This window comes from Ochotona curzoniae, unplaced genomic scaffold (assembly GCF_017591425.1).
Source record: "Ochotona curzoniae isolate NIBS_2020 unplaced genomic scaffold, NIBS_Ocur_1.0 contig_430, whole genome shotgun sequence".
In the NCBI taxonomy this organism is placed as follows: domain Eukaryota; kingdom Metazoa; phylum Chordata; class Mammalia; order Lagomorpha; family Ochotonidae; genus Ochotona; species Ochotona curzoniae.
In genome coordinates, this window is record NW_024466219.1 from 3,913,121 (window position 1) to 3,928,438 (window position 15,318).

A 15,318-nucleotide genomic window follows, 5' to 3' on the forward strand; every position below is an offset into this window, starting at 1 on the left:
AGACTTCACATGGGTTATGCCAGCAACCACAATACATAGCTTTGACAATGGGCCCGGTAGGGGATCTTTGGGGGCTTCAATGCTGGCTGCGGCTCCCACAAATAAGTGTGAGAGCTGATGGGTGGATCTGGCGGCGTAAGGCTGCAGCACCCATCAGCATGTATCAGCTGGGGCTAGTGGTGGGCCAGACTGAGCTAGACTCCAGCACCTGCTGATGCTCAAGAGTTAGAATGGGTGTGGAACAGGCCTGGTTAGGTCACAGAACCTGCCAGATCACATGAGAGCCTTGCATGGGTGTGAAACAAGCTGGGCTAGGATGCAAAATCCACAAATGAGAATCAGTTGGGCTAGGTTGCCATATCCCCTGGTGATAGCAATAGGGACTAGCCAATTTCCAGGGCTAGGATCTGGTCTGCTAGGGGAACATGGAGAACTGCCCTGCTCAAGCATAGCTCCTGCAGATGAGCCCAAGAGCCAGGGCTGGAGGTGGGGTGGGGGTGAGGAGGGGCGCAGTTCAGGCCAGCCTTGCTGCAACACTTGCTAGCATCCATATTGACTAGTGTGGGGGCAGGCTGGGCTAGGTGAGACCACAACACATACTGGCATGAACAACAGCCAAGACAAGGTTCAGGTCGAGCTGGGTTGGACTATAACACTTGGTTCATGTGAGGGTTGGGGTGAGAATGTGCCAGGGTGTGCTAATCTGCTGTACTCACTGGTGAGAGCTGAGACTTGGGGCAGGCTGGGCTGAGCCAGGCTATAGCACTTTCTGGCAAAAGCCATCTCAGGTAGTTTACTATGTCTACTTCATAAAATTATAAGAAAAAAGAAAATTTGAAAAGAAAGATGTTAGCTTACAAAATCAAAGTTACAAAGATGAAGTCACAAGATACAGTAATTTTTATTCTTCAAAAGTTTAGGTCCCCACAACAGTGCAATCTTCAGTGACACTTGCAATGAAAAAATGACAATGATACAAATATCATCCATCCACTAAGTTCTTAAAATTCATCCAACCTCACAGAATTTTACTTAAAATGAACATGCGAAACTCTAAAAATTTCACCCACACACACACACAAACAAAACCCTTCCACTTAACACATGCATTCATCAAGTTATAAAAATCAAGGCAATGTACACAAATCGGCTGTTTTTCCTAAAACTAGAAATGAACAATCAAAAAATGAGATATTTGTAGCAGTATCAAAAATAAAAACAAAGAGTCAAAAGATTTCAACTTTGAAAACTACACAATTTTTCTAGAGTAATTTTGAAAACACATAATGAAGTAAGAGGAATTTAAACTCATGGTTGAAAGATTTTGTTCACCTGTTAGTGGAGTATTCCTAAGGTTGTTCTTTATACTTCTTGCAACCCCCACCAAAATCCAGATATCACTAATTTGCAAGAATGAAAACTATATCCTAAATCTCATATATAATCATAAGGGACACTAAATACCAAGAACACTTTGATTTCTTTTTAATTGCAGCTAATACAAAACTATAATCATGAAGCAAGTGTAGGGATAACATAAACAACAGTAGTGAACTAGGAAATGCCACCCAGAAATGACACTTCAAACATATGTTCATGTGATTAATTTGGCTTAAATGTGTACCTGCAGCGGTCAAATTCAGAGGTCAAAAGTGGAAAGTCGGTTGCCAGAGATGGCTTAGGAGGAAAACACACTGTTGTTTGACACTCTCAGTGCTTTGAAAGCTGATCAGCCCTGCCACCTGGGTACACTCCAGAACAGGGAAGTGTAACAGTAAAGAGCTTTATACGTAAAAATGGTCAAGATGGTAAATTTTATCTTACATATGTTATTTTACTAATTTGGCTAAATCCAAAGTAGTTTCCAAACGATTAATCTGAAAATTTTCTTAAGAATTCATAACCTGTATTATAATCTTCTGCTAAATTTGATTATTATGGCAAAATAAGCTTAGAGTTATTAAATTGCAAGACAATATTTTGGCTAATAAAACATCTAGTATAAAATGCATTCACTGAGAATGTAGAACCATTAGCCTATTTAATTAAGGTATTTTCTATAAAGTTTCTCTATTATTTTAATGTGCACTATAAACACACAATTATGATTCATGTTTTTGTTAAATAAAACATTTAAAGGGTGGATGGCTATTTCAAATATTTAATTTAAATCCAAGTTATCATTTCCTTAATAATGTATTTCCTTTATAATGTACTGAGTGTGTAGCTGTGTGATTTTACATGGGCACATGGTTTAGTTTTTATGTAGTCATAGGGTGAAGTGAAGGGATCACTTCACCCCCATTTAAATTTATCTAACAGCATAGCATCAATGCATGTTGGAGATTACGCCTAGCACTTAGATTGGAATGGCAAGTGCAATTCTGCAGGATTCAAGCGTAATTGCTGGCAATAGAAGCAGCTACAAACTTTGTTAAGTCACTGATCTTGAAGTATTATGAGGGAAGATGAATGCCACATTGCTGACTGTGCCTTATCAAAAAGTGTCCTACAAAAATCACAGCCACAAAAGCCCTAAAGTTCCTGGTGCAGTGTAAGGGCTTCCCTGCTCTTTACTTCAAGTGTGATTTTTATTGAACTTCGTGAATTTTAGGATAGTACAAGCAGGTTTATAATTCAAACATGGCATATGTTAACAGTTGAGGAGCAGAACAGTTTTAAAAAGGGTGTGCAGAGAAATCTTCAATATCTTATTAAGAGTAACTAATCTTGGTGTCCTACCTAGTAAGGTATATGGGAGTCCAAGTTGACTGTTTCCTGTCTGTTCTAAGCTTTACTTATCGGCCCCTGTCTATTTGATCTAATTTGGAGGTGGGGTGCTCCAGAGCAACCCAAAGATATGGCACACTTCACAAATTTGCATGTCATCCTTGCACAGGGGCCATGCTAATCTTCTCTGTATCGTTCCAGTGTTAGTTTATGTGCTGCCGAAGCGAGCATGGGGCTTCCCTTTTCTAAGACAGAGTGGTTTGCCTGTGTTGGCATTCCACTGAACCACCTATTAGATTACTTCATGTAGCTGCATCTCCTGCTCCAATAAAACTTCACAATTTTTGCTTTCTCACAATTAAAGGTAAACTTATATGAGGCCCAACAATGCTGCCTTATTTTTCCCTTGTGCTTTTTTTTTGCAGGAAATTGGAAGCCTGTGAAATCAGTTCCTATTCCTGTATTCTTTAGGTGTTGTGCATGTATTGAATACATTTTAAAGTTAAGCCACTAGAAACATTCATTATGTAAAGGGATATAAAACCAGTTGACTATTATTTGAATGTAATTCTAAAAGGTCAATGAAAACTAGAATTAAAAATTAAATCATGCCCATCAGTTACATTTTAAAACTTATGTATAGTTTTCCCATAATGGGCATGACCAGTGAGCTTTTAGAAGAAACCCTAAAATGCATGGGTTAAATATTACACCAACATAACCTTATTTTTTAATTGTTTCCCACATACTTTTTGAAGTATTGTCACATAAATACATTTTGATCGTGGATGGTTTTCATTTAGAAACTTGGTCATGTACCTTTTAAAATTTTCTTATGGTACAATGAAGCCCTAAGAAAGAAGTTCTTTTTATTCCTTGGTAAAATTAGAGCAAATGGTATTTGGATACTGTGCCCATGTCAGAGCATGCACATATGCTGTCTAAGGTGTCTGCATTGGTGCCTGGATTTTGAGTACAGCCACATCAGGGGATAACTCAATACTAAGGGGCTGAGGAACCATGACCTTACAGGTCAGCATGAGGATGAACCATTTAGTATTCATATTTCTTAATAGAAAGCAGAAACCCTGTCTCCCCCTCTATGCTCTCCTTGACAACCCCAATGTCACTCACATAGTGTGTGCCTTTGTGACAATACAGGGGGATCAAAAACACATAGTGTTGTTGTTTTTTAATGTCCTCTAAATTCGCCCTGAAACTTTCATTGTCAATTAGCAAGCACTACTTCAGGATAGTTTTGTTGTTGTGTATTTGCTTGTTTCCAAGTTCCTGCAGTACAGCTGATTTTTCTTATTTCATTAACATCGTATTCCATGGACATTTAGCTAAGCCAGGAGTTTAGTAAATGGAGAACAAGGAAGGAAGCGGTTCTGGAAATGGACTGTACTGGTTTCTAGCTTAGACTGATGTCTCTTCATAGCCCTGTGTCTGATTCTTTTGCTACAGAGATCTCCTGTAAGTTTATGTCGATGGACTAACAGAAAAGATACAAAGGGATTTATGTAAGTGCTGATATTTTCAAATTACTCTGTCACAAATATTAAGTTCTCAGCCCAACTTCTCTTCCTACCTACTGCACCATTCTTTCAAGACAGCATTCCTCATTATCCGATCAGCCATTTCCTTTTTTTAACCTTTAAATGTTGCCTCTGAAATCCATGGGTGAAAGTCTGACTAAAGTCAGGATGTGTTGAGTGATTTCTAAATGACTCAAGTATCTTTCTGGACAGAAACTGCTGCAGCCAGATTGCTTGTGTCCAAGGTGACTATATTTTCATTTGGAAGGCTCCATGGTCACTAAAAATGTCCTTGTGACAGGAATCTTATGTGTTGTCTGTCCAGAAACAAAGATGGGAACTGCCTGGCCGCCTCTGCATTCCTCTGGCTCTTGATACTCAGACCTCACATCCCCACCACCTTGGACTCTGGGCCCATGAAGGACTAGGTGCCTGGCATTTTGACATGATGAATTACACCTCTCAAGTTTGGAAATTGCTCCGTGAGTTACTTTAACAAGGTGTTTTTTTTTTTTTTTAAGTCTATATTCACGTGGGGTTTGAGCTCACCTTGAGACTTACAAAACATACTTTGATTTTTTAAAACAATCTGTTATCAAGATCACAAATGATAAATCTAAGCAAGCAAAAGCAATATAGATTGTTAAGGAGGATTATTTAACGTCTTTGCATCCATTGGATTGGTAGATGATTTCTTTTACATTCCCCAAGCATAAATGGTCTGCCATTCTGATCCTGAGTCCCTGCACCTGATTCTCTGAGTGTAGAAAAAAAATACAGTGTTTTATTTATAATCACACTGAAATGCAAACATCTAGATTAATACTTATAGGAAAAGCAGGTTAAAGTTACCTATGTAGCAGCATTTCCCCCTTTATTAGATTTCTTGTAACTTTATTCATTCGCTCACATATTTTTTTCTCTGAATATAACCCTCACTAGGTAATTTTACATATATTTTCTGTCTTTATAATTCCTGAACATTCTATGAATTATTTATCATCATAGTAGAAATGCAAAAAAGCAGGTTTTGAAAATTGAAACAAGTTGCCCTGGGCAATACAGATAGTAAATGGCAATGTTTTCTCATTCCAAGCTCAATGATAATTTTAATTCACACCATTCCATGAATTAGATTGGTATATTTCAAATCTATATTTATAATTAAAGTCCAAATATCTTTTGACTGCTAAGTCAACGATAAAAAAATATAGATATAAAAATCAATAGGTAGGTCTGAAAAGGAGAGTTAACCCAATATTTCTTTTTGCTAATTAAAAAAAATATAGGACAATGAAATTGAACACTCAAACATGCTGATTCTTTTTTACCTTCAATATAGGAGAACTGGTGGAACATCATGATATTTGGTTAGGGGGATTTTGTCTAAAGGTGTAATATTACTCACTGATGGAAACGCTTCATCCTTGACAGTCTAACCACTTAAGGACAAAGTCAGGTATTGATTAGCTGTCACACAATCTCCTTGTCCTATGAAAATTTAAATCATGTTTGCATTTCCAATGAGTTAAAGATAGCCAACATGATCATGTTGTAAAAGTGTTATTTAACAGACACATTAAATGAAAATATATTCATAGTGAAGTATATATTGATCCTGAATAACAAGGAGAAAATTCTAATATTATTATACCTAAACAGGCAATCTCAGCAGGACAAACGCTGAATATCTCTGGGCTCATAAAAGTTTAAGAATGCCTGGTTAAATGAAGTCCTTTTCCTTGGCAAAGTACCAAACAAGAGTCTGAGAAGTGAAAATACAAACTTTCTCTTAAAGTTAATACTTTTTATTCTATGCTGTATTGTTTGTTGGCAAGTGGACAACACATTTTATAAATGAATAAGATAATGTGTTCTTTGAGGAGGAATGTAAGCACATATTATACAACATTATATAAAAATGCATGGACTTTTGACAGTCATTAAAAGAAGCATTCCTGCTTCAGATCTGTTGGTAGTTATTTCATTGTTGTTTCTTGTTTTGATGTTTTGTTTTGTTTATTATGGGTCTTGTGGGCTGCTGGTTAAGTTGCCAGTTAAAGCTTTGGATGTCTGCCTTCCATATCTATGCGCTCTCCTGAGTCGTAACAGCACCACTTTTGATCTAGCCTCCTGGGAATGCATAACTTGGGAGTCAACAGGCAGTAATTCAAGTTCATGGTTCCTGCTACCCTTGTGAGATACCCATATGTAGTCCTTGACTCTTAATTCTAGCCTGTCACAGCCCTGATTGCTGTGGGCATTTGGTGAAATGAATTAGTAAATTGATTAATTCTCTCTCTCTCTCTCTCTTTTACTCTCCCCAGCCCAAGCATGTCTATGTCTCCCATGTCAGATCAATGTTTTTGCAAAAAATGTTTTTTTTTTCCACTTGAGGGCTACGATTTAATTTTTCCTACAAAAACTGGGGGTGTGTTAGTGCTGTACTCCTTGCTAGAATTTTACTAAGTTAAATATATTAACCCTGATATAGTTCACATGCATTATAAAAGTTTTCATGAGTTATTTTATAAAAATGCATACCTATGCTTTGATCATTCAATACCTTACTTTGGTTATCCACAATCTGGTCCAGGTATGAGAATTATTGTGTAAGTGACTTATGATGGGAGTTTTCTCACTTGGAATTAGTAATGTAGCATGGGAAGCAGGACTAGGGAGATTCCAAGCAGGAGTGGAGACTCACAGTAAATCGCCTTTACCTTCGGATGGAATGGAGAGATGCAGAGACAACGGAGCAGCGTACATGATGCCTCCAGAAGTGGCCCAAGTTCAGACAAGCAGGCTGACTTTCCATAGCCACGTACCACTTACATATGAGCATAAATAGTGAAATGCTAGACCAGAAACAAGTTTGTTTCTCTGTGCATAAAACTGGAGCACATCTGGTAGCTCAAAGCTAAGGAGAGTGTGACTCAGATGTAATGTGGAGCCAAATCGGGATTGAGTGTCTAGCACCTGTGGTAGTGTTCCAAGGCAATCAGGATGGAACATCAAGGCTTGCAGCACATATGAAAGAATGATACATTTTTTGTGTGGTACGTTCACGTATTTTAGCCTCAGATACTGGTTGTTAGAAAGCCTCTGGACAATCTCAGGATATTTACCCGGTCGTATTACAGGTGCAGTATCATGTTGGAATCAGATGCTGTGATAGATAGTAAGATAGATCAATGATAGATAGATAGATCATAGATAAATAGACATTTGTATGTAGGTAAAATTATAGATATGTGGATATGTAAGAGTATTTCATCCTTATACAATTGTGAGAACTACACAGATTATCTACAGCTGTTATTGTCCATTTGGGTTTAGGCTTCAATCAACAGAGCATAGAGTAGAGGAAGAAAGATTAGGTAGTGAGTCCACAAAACTGGAACTGCTAAGATGATCTAAACACAGTTTGGTTCTCCCACTGACATGAAGGTAAACTGGATCCACACTGAGTGATGCCTAGAGTCCACAGAAAAGATGAAGAACAAGTAGCATGTGTCCTTGATGATTCTGTGCCCAGAAAGATCGTCAGGTAGTTGTGAACTTCCAAAGGACTTGATACATACACCTTCAAGTGGACATAATTAAGGGGGTGATGAAATAACTCGCACATATTGAAATTACTGACTAAGGTGTCGTGATTTGTTTTCATGTAAACCTGCTAGACAAAATAATATTAACAGGATTTTAAAACTAATAGTTGAAAATAATATCTAAATTGTGGACTTATAAAAAGTCCTAATAAGAAAGAAAGCTTCTCTTTTGTTCAGTTATAATTACTTTAACAAAATGCAGTATGCCTTACTTATCTAACAAGCAAAATAGAGTGGAAGTATTTTAAAATATTTAAACATTAATGTCCCCATATGAAGCAAAAGGTGTGCTGCTAAGTCTAACCATTATCAGGTGATTTTTGCAGCTTATGGTTGATTGATAAATGGTTGCTTTGATCCCAAAGGTTCATTCTAATACACTTACCAAGTCTCGTTATCAATGTATTCTTCATTTTAGTTCACCGAAAAAACATACTCATGACACTTTGCATATGTTTTTCCACTTATGAAGTATGTACAAATTTAACCTTCACAAGTGAAATAAAATGTACCATGATTTAAGAACATTAAAGTTAGACTACATATGGGCTTGCTTAAAACATTTGAATGTTTCCGTAAGAACTGATTTTTAGAAATGTGAACTCTGTTCAATTGACATCCTTTGTAAATGTCTCATAATGTTAGAGACGTGACAGTAAATAAATTGTCAAGTAATATAAACGAAAATCAGCCTAAAATCAACAGCAATAAATAGCTAATCTGAACACCAGATGGAATTTTAACACCAATCCAATCATCTATAATAAAATTATTTCTAGGTGTAATTGGAAAAAAAATACAACATAAGAAAGAGAGAAAATGACCATATCAAGTTGGTTTCAAAAATCATTGCCAATACACAATGAATGATTGTTGTTCACATGGACTTGTTGTGTCAGGGGAGATGTTTATGGTTCTGGTTGATCTGCAGTGCAACTTGAAAAAGAAACGATTAGAATCAGAGTGATAGAAAAGCATTAGCTTGAATCACCAATAAGATGCATTCATTCTCTATAATACAGATATGACTTAATGAGATTGATAGTGTCTGGTCGTAGTGTGGAATGTGGAAACGCTAGTACCAGATGAGCATTTAACATTAATGAAAGTGGGTTGTAATGTTGTATTCAGTGCCGTTGGGAAGTAATGATCATATTTTAACATGAACATGTACTTGGATCAGCAATTCCAATTCTGGGAAGCTATCTGTCAGAAGGATGCCTAATTGCCCACAGTGATACTCAGCAGTGTTCAATGCAATTAGTTTTTTAATAGTGGAGAAAGAGTAGAAATACTTGAGCTATTTTCTAGAAATGGCAAATGTTTTAAAATAAATTCTAATGTAAAGTAGCATGTCCAAAAGATCACGCACGCACAATCAGTAAAGACAATGCTATAACCAGTGTTGTGAAATTTTGTAGCATTCGTTGTTTCCAAAATGGACTGATGGTACTTAGCAACTGGTATAACTGTAGTAATATAACATGGTAATATAGTAAAGGTCAATCATAGAGTAACAATGGATGTAAATGGTATTTACTTTTCAGATAAACTCATAACCGAAATAATCGCCTCCATATTACTATAACCATCATCATCAACGTTTGAGCATTGAAGGAGGCAACCGAGTTTCAGTGTGCCACATGCTTATTTAGGATAACAGTTGTATTTCCTTAGGGTATCCTGCATGTTTTGGTAGGCATGATGAAATGATTAGTATAGTGAAACTCAGTTTGCTACTCTTGTCCTCACATATTTCAAGAGAGTGTCATCCAACACTAGCAATGTTATAAAAGTAGGTCTCAAGGATTTCATTTTGTTTAATTTTTTTTTTCCATTTGGACAAAAACATCCCCGTTTCTGTTCCCTCCTGACCTCTGGGAACCCCCACTTTACTTTCTGCCCTGTGCACTTGGGTTTATGCATTCCATACATGAGGTCCTGTCAGCTGATTTTCTAAGGATGAATCAAGTCATAAACACAACTTACAAATAATTTTTTATAAATTGTAACATACACTTTCTTTCTCCAACACTATGAAGAAGGCTGTTGCTAAATGCTTCATGATAAAATAATTTGAAGATGGGCATTTGCTTTCTTTTTGTTTTTGTTGTTGTTTCTTATAAAAATCCATATAGGTTAACTCTGTGTTAATGTGAAACTATATATATTGTGTCTATTTAGGCATATATATTTTTTTATTTTGGAATCTGAGTAACTGATTTATAAAATTTCTGAAAATATTTAAAGTTTCTTAAATTATATCACCAGAAGTTGTCTCAAAAAAGATTTTTGTGATTGGCACAACTTGAAATTTGTACCCAAATCCCTACAAACAATAAAGAGAAATCTTGATCAGATTGCCCTGTTAAATTTCTGTTAATTACAACTTGAATTCCTTATCTAGTAGAGGGTTAAGCCTGTGTTTAGAAAATAAACTGAAAATATGTTATTGAAGACATTAAAACAAAAAGAAAGGGATGATGAGGGAGGGGTGAGTGCAGGTGGCAGAAGGAAGATCAGGGAGGCATGTGTACAGGTGGGAGGGGCTGATGAGGGAGGGGTGAGCTCAGCGTGGAGGAGGCTAATGCAGAAGGGGGATGTGTTGGTGGGAGGGGCTGATAGGCAGGGATAAGTGCAGGTGGTAGGAGGCCAGAGGGTAGGGGTGAGTACAGCTGGAGGAGACAAGGTAGCAAGGAGCCCCGTGTTCCTACGTCAGCATGTTTGAAATACACAGTATTTTCTCACCTTATATAAATAAAATTATTTAATTAAAATAGGCATAGAAATTGAGGGACATGCATAGGGAATCTTTATGGAAAATGTGTTTTAAGAAAATAAAAACTGTGCATATGCTCTCAAGCTTGTTTTGCAGCCAAATAAGCTATCAAGAGTGTCAGTACTATAGTGTTTGATGCTGACAGAGCCGACCTTTGGCCAGCTTGCTGTGCATGCTGGGCGTCACAGTAGGAGTGTGGAGCCCTCAAGTTCCCTCACATGTCACACCTTTGTCTTTGCTGCGGACATGCGAGGAAAGAGGTGCTTCTGAAAGCACATCAGTTACAATGACGGGGGTTTCCTTTAGAGCCTGGCAACACCAGGGACCAGGGACATCACATGCCCTTTCGTTGCAGGTTTCTGTATACAGCATTGAGGAAATCTCTAAGATCAGATGCCAAAACTCAAAAACTGAACAAAGGAGCAATATTTGAAAAAGAGCAAGTTTACCTGACATAGAGAAATAGCAGCACTGACAATTTAATAACAATATATCCTGAATATTTGAGAGTCATGAAGATAGCAGAATTTAAGTATTTTCTAGTTTTTTTCTGCTATAAAGTAAGCAAATATCACAGAAAATTAACACATACTGAAAGGTTTGGTAGATTTTATATATCTCAAATATGTGTTATAATTCTCCATAATCTTTACAATATTTTTTTCAAGGATCCAAGCAGTAAAATTATTCATTGGAGTACCCACATCTGAGTATTCCTATTTTAATGATGTGAATAGTGAATGTCAGAAGTTGAAAATTCTAGAGAGTAAAAGGTTGAATTTATTATCAATAAGTATGCGTTATTAATAGCTTCATTATACAATCAGAAGAATTTTCAAGTATGTCATTAGAATCAAGTTGTAATACTTTAAAATAATCTATTTGACATTTCTATCATAAACAATTAACCAATTCTGAAATTGGAAAGTATATATAAATTCTACAGAAACTTTGATACATAAATTGCATTCAAAGAATATTGCTGAAGTTCAACTGTAAATGTCCAGGCAATTTACAAAACTTAATTATGTATAATCTTTTTAGAAGAAACATTTGTCCTTTTTATCCTTCTACAACCCAGTTTTGCTTCTAATACATTTGACTACGGAATATAATCTTAAAATAGTCTGGATAAAAATTAAGTTAGACTTGAATTCATGAATATGCTCAAAATTAGAAAACACAATTTGATTACATGTAAAATTTTACATAAAATAATTCCAAATAAGCCATCCTTAAATAATTTTGTTTCTATGACTTCAACATTTTGAATCAGGGACTGAATTCAAATCAGAGAGTAAAATAAATTATTTGATGGAGTATCTGAACATTATTAGCATATAAATATGTAATTATGTAAAATAATACATGATGAAAGTTAATTTAAATTATTAGAAATTAAGACATACAAAAATATTACTATAATTTACTGACATGGAGTTTCAAAAATGTAAATAACTCTTGGGACCTGCTTTGTGGTGCCTCAGGTTGAGCCGCCAGCTGTGACACTGGCATGCCGTATGGTTACTGGTTTTGGGCCTGGCTATTCTACTTCTAATCCGGCATCCTGTTAATGAACTTGAAAAACCTGAAAATGATGTGTGAAGTGTATGGACCACTGCCATACATATGGGACACCTGGCTTGTGCCTGGTCCTCCTCCAATGCTTGTGACAGACAGTGAATTAATTCATGGATTATTTCTTTTTATCTTCCATTTAATACCCAGAGCTGCTTTTAAATAAATCAATCTTTATTAAAAAGATAAGCAACTATTGATGAGGAAGAAGTTACTGTTTTATAGAGAATAAGCACAGAAAATTATGAACAAGTAGCATGTGTGTGGTGACTTTCAATTTGTTATTTAACTGCCTTGTCCGTACTGAGCGAGAATTTCTGTTCTTCACTATTGGACTCTGATTCTACAAACACTAAATACTTTGGAAGCAAACAGAAGCCATTCTACTGCTTCTTTATCCTTTCTTCTTTTTAATAAGAAAACCTTAACTTCATCTATTACAATAGCAAAAGGGATTCGTTTGGGAAGAGAGGGGCATTGCAAAAACACAAGTGCTTTCTTACACTGTGACAATAGCTGGATCTATAGTAAGAGGCTTCTCTGAAAGTGTTTCTTTAACATGTAGGAAAAAACAATGAAGGCCATAGGAAAATGGAGAGTAGCTTTTCACCTTCTCTGGGAATCAATACTCTGCATCTGGGTAAGTTACATGGAAAGTAAAGCATGGTTGCCAATTAACACCACAGACTGGTTGGATGTGTAGTTGTAGAACCCACAAACATGGTCTGCTGGCCTGAGGTTTGGACGGCCCTTCCTTCACATCTGATGGTAGAACAAAGTAGATATTTTTTGCAAAGCATAGAGCATGGAGCCTGGTAGGCATTGCTCGATTCTGAGGCTCCCATGGAGTTAGGGGTGAAAGTTCTTAGATATTGTAATTGGAACCAAGAGTTCTGAAATCAGCTTGTGTACCATTTCCTGGTTTGTCAATGGAGCTCATTAACATTTTTCATTGGTCAGAGATGCTGTGTTCTTTAGGAAATTTAGGATGCTGAGAAGTGTTCCTGTTGTTCCTGGGGTCATGTGAAGGTAGCAGTTACATCTGGCCCAGTCCTGGAATTCCCTTGCCCAAATCACTCCAAGGCAATGTGGACAACTGTGGAATTCCCTTACCCAAATCACTCCAAGGCAATGTGGACCACTGAGGGTCTTACCTATTGCAGAAATATCCTGGCACTTGTAAGGCAAGGACTTTAGCTACTAGGGTTTGAAACAACTTGTTATTTAGAAAACCCAGAAGTAAAAAAAAAAAAGGAGGATACTTTTAGAGCACGGATCTTCAGTCAGCCCATTGAGAAAGAAGGATGCTTCATAAATTCTAGTCTACAATTTTTTTTTAATATAGAACTTGAATGACTTGATCCCATTCACCCTTGAGGGCAATAGCATAGGGCAGGCAGGGCACAATAGACTCTGAAGGCCTCATGATGGGCTTTGCAGAGGGTGTGGGGTCTTTGTCCAGATGTGCTGCTGATGAACAAACTAGGGTACAGTTTGAGACCTGACAAACTCTGCCTTAAACCTGCATTTTGCTGACCCTGATTTTCCAAATATTTGGACACATTGCATGCCCTTCACTCACCGCAGGGCTCGCCGAGTTCGACGATGCAGCACAGGCAGCTGAAGGTCTCAGGGAGCTGCTCTAAAGGCAGCCGGCTCAGTGACAGCAGTCCATCGCCACAATAACCACTGTGCTTGAAATAGACAGACATGCCGCCTTCTGAGGAGTTCCAGTGTGCCGGCAGCTTTCAAAGGTGCTAAACTCTTTCTAAACTGTTTGTAATAAAACGGAATGTGGCTGAGCTTCAGCTCAGCAGCAAGCAATGATCTTTTGAATAGTTGGGTATCATTCTAAATGTTTCATAATAGAAAGGAATTTGAGGATTGGTCCTGACAATGTGCTTCTGTATTTTGATATGCCTCTCAAATTATAGTATTACGAGAATGTTGGAGTTTGCAGGTGGCTATACTCAATTCTGTGTTTAAATTGAACAGAGTAAAATCATAGCATGGTTTTCAGAGCATGTGTTTTATCACGGCAGTATATTCATAACTCATGAATAGTTCTCATCTCTTAATATGCATTTTTGAAAGGTAATTATATCAGAATTTTATAGTTAATTTTTTAAAAATTATCCTGAAGCACTTTGTTAATATCAATTTGTTACAAAACTTTGAATCCTAATTGCATCTTAGTGAAATCAGTCAAAAGACAATTACAAACATAAAAATTTTTAATTTGAAGAACAGTGAAAAACATTTTGTGTTTATCTTATTTTCTAAAATGTTTACAGAAGGAACAGACTATGAAGTAATTTCCTAGATTAAAACCTTCCTTTGATGCTTGCTGTCTGTAAAGTTTCTACACACCTCTCCATATCTTACTTCCTTTAAAAAAAATAATAACATGCTACAATCTGCCTGGGGCACTGCGATAATAAAATAAATTGTGCCTAGAATACTCCCAGGAATGTGACATCATCATGGTAGTGGTGGTAATGTTATTACCAGAGACAGAGACTGAAATCAGTGAGCAAATAGGTAATTACTGGAGCTTAGGAATTACGAGTGCAGAGTTAATTGCAAAGAAAGTATGCGCATAACTATTTTCTCACATTCATGTCAAATCCAATTTTATAGGAGGACATTTTTCCCATATTTTATAAGGTATCCACATTGACAATTCCTTCCCGATGACTATATTCCTGCTTTCTCTATACGGTTATCGTTGACCAGTTGTGTTCTTTAAAATGTAACATCAGAAAATAGGATAAGTTGGGCCCAGCGCGGTGGCGCAGTGGTTAAGGTCCTCACCTTGCATGCCCAGGATCCCATATGGGCACCGGTTCTAATCCCTGAGGCCCCACTTCCCATCCAGCTCCCTGCCTGTGGCCTGGGAAAGCAGTCGAGGACAGCTCAAGGCTTGGGGACCCTGCACCCGTGCAGGAGACCCGGAAGAGGCTCCTGGCTTCAGATCGGCATAGCATTGGCCATTGCGCTCACTTGGGGAGTGAATCATTGGACGGAAGATCTTCCTCTCTGTTTCTCCTCTCTGTATATCCACCTTTCCAATAAAAAATTA

General features: G+C 37.1%; 1 non-coding gene across 1 annotated transcript; it reads right to left on the reverse strand.

The window, feature by feature from the left end:
- Window positions 1-2,854: 2,854 nt before the first annotated feature.
- On the reverse strand, window positions 2,855-2,961 carry LOC121160128. The gene has a single exon (XR_005884489.1). It is a non-coding gene; the product is annotated as a U6 spliceosomal RNA (small nuclear RNA).
- Between the last annotated feature and the right edge of the window lie 12,357 nt (window positions 2,962-15,318).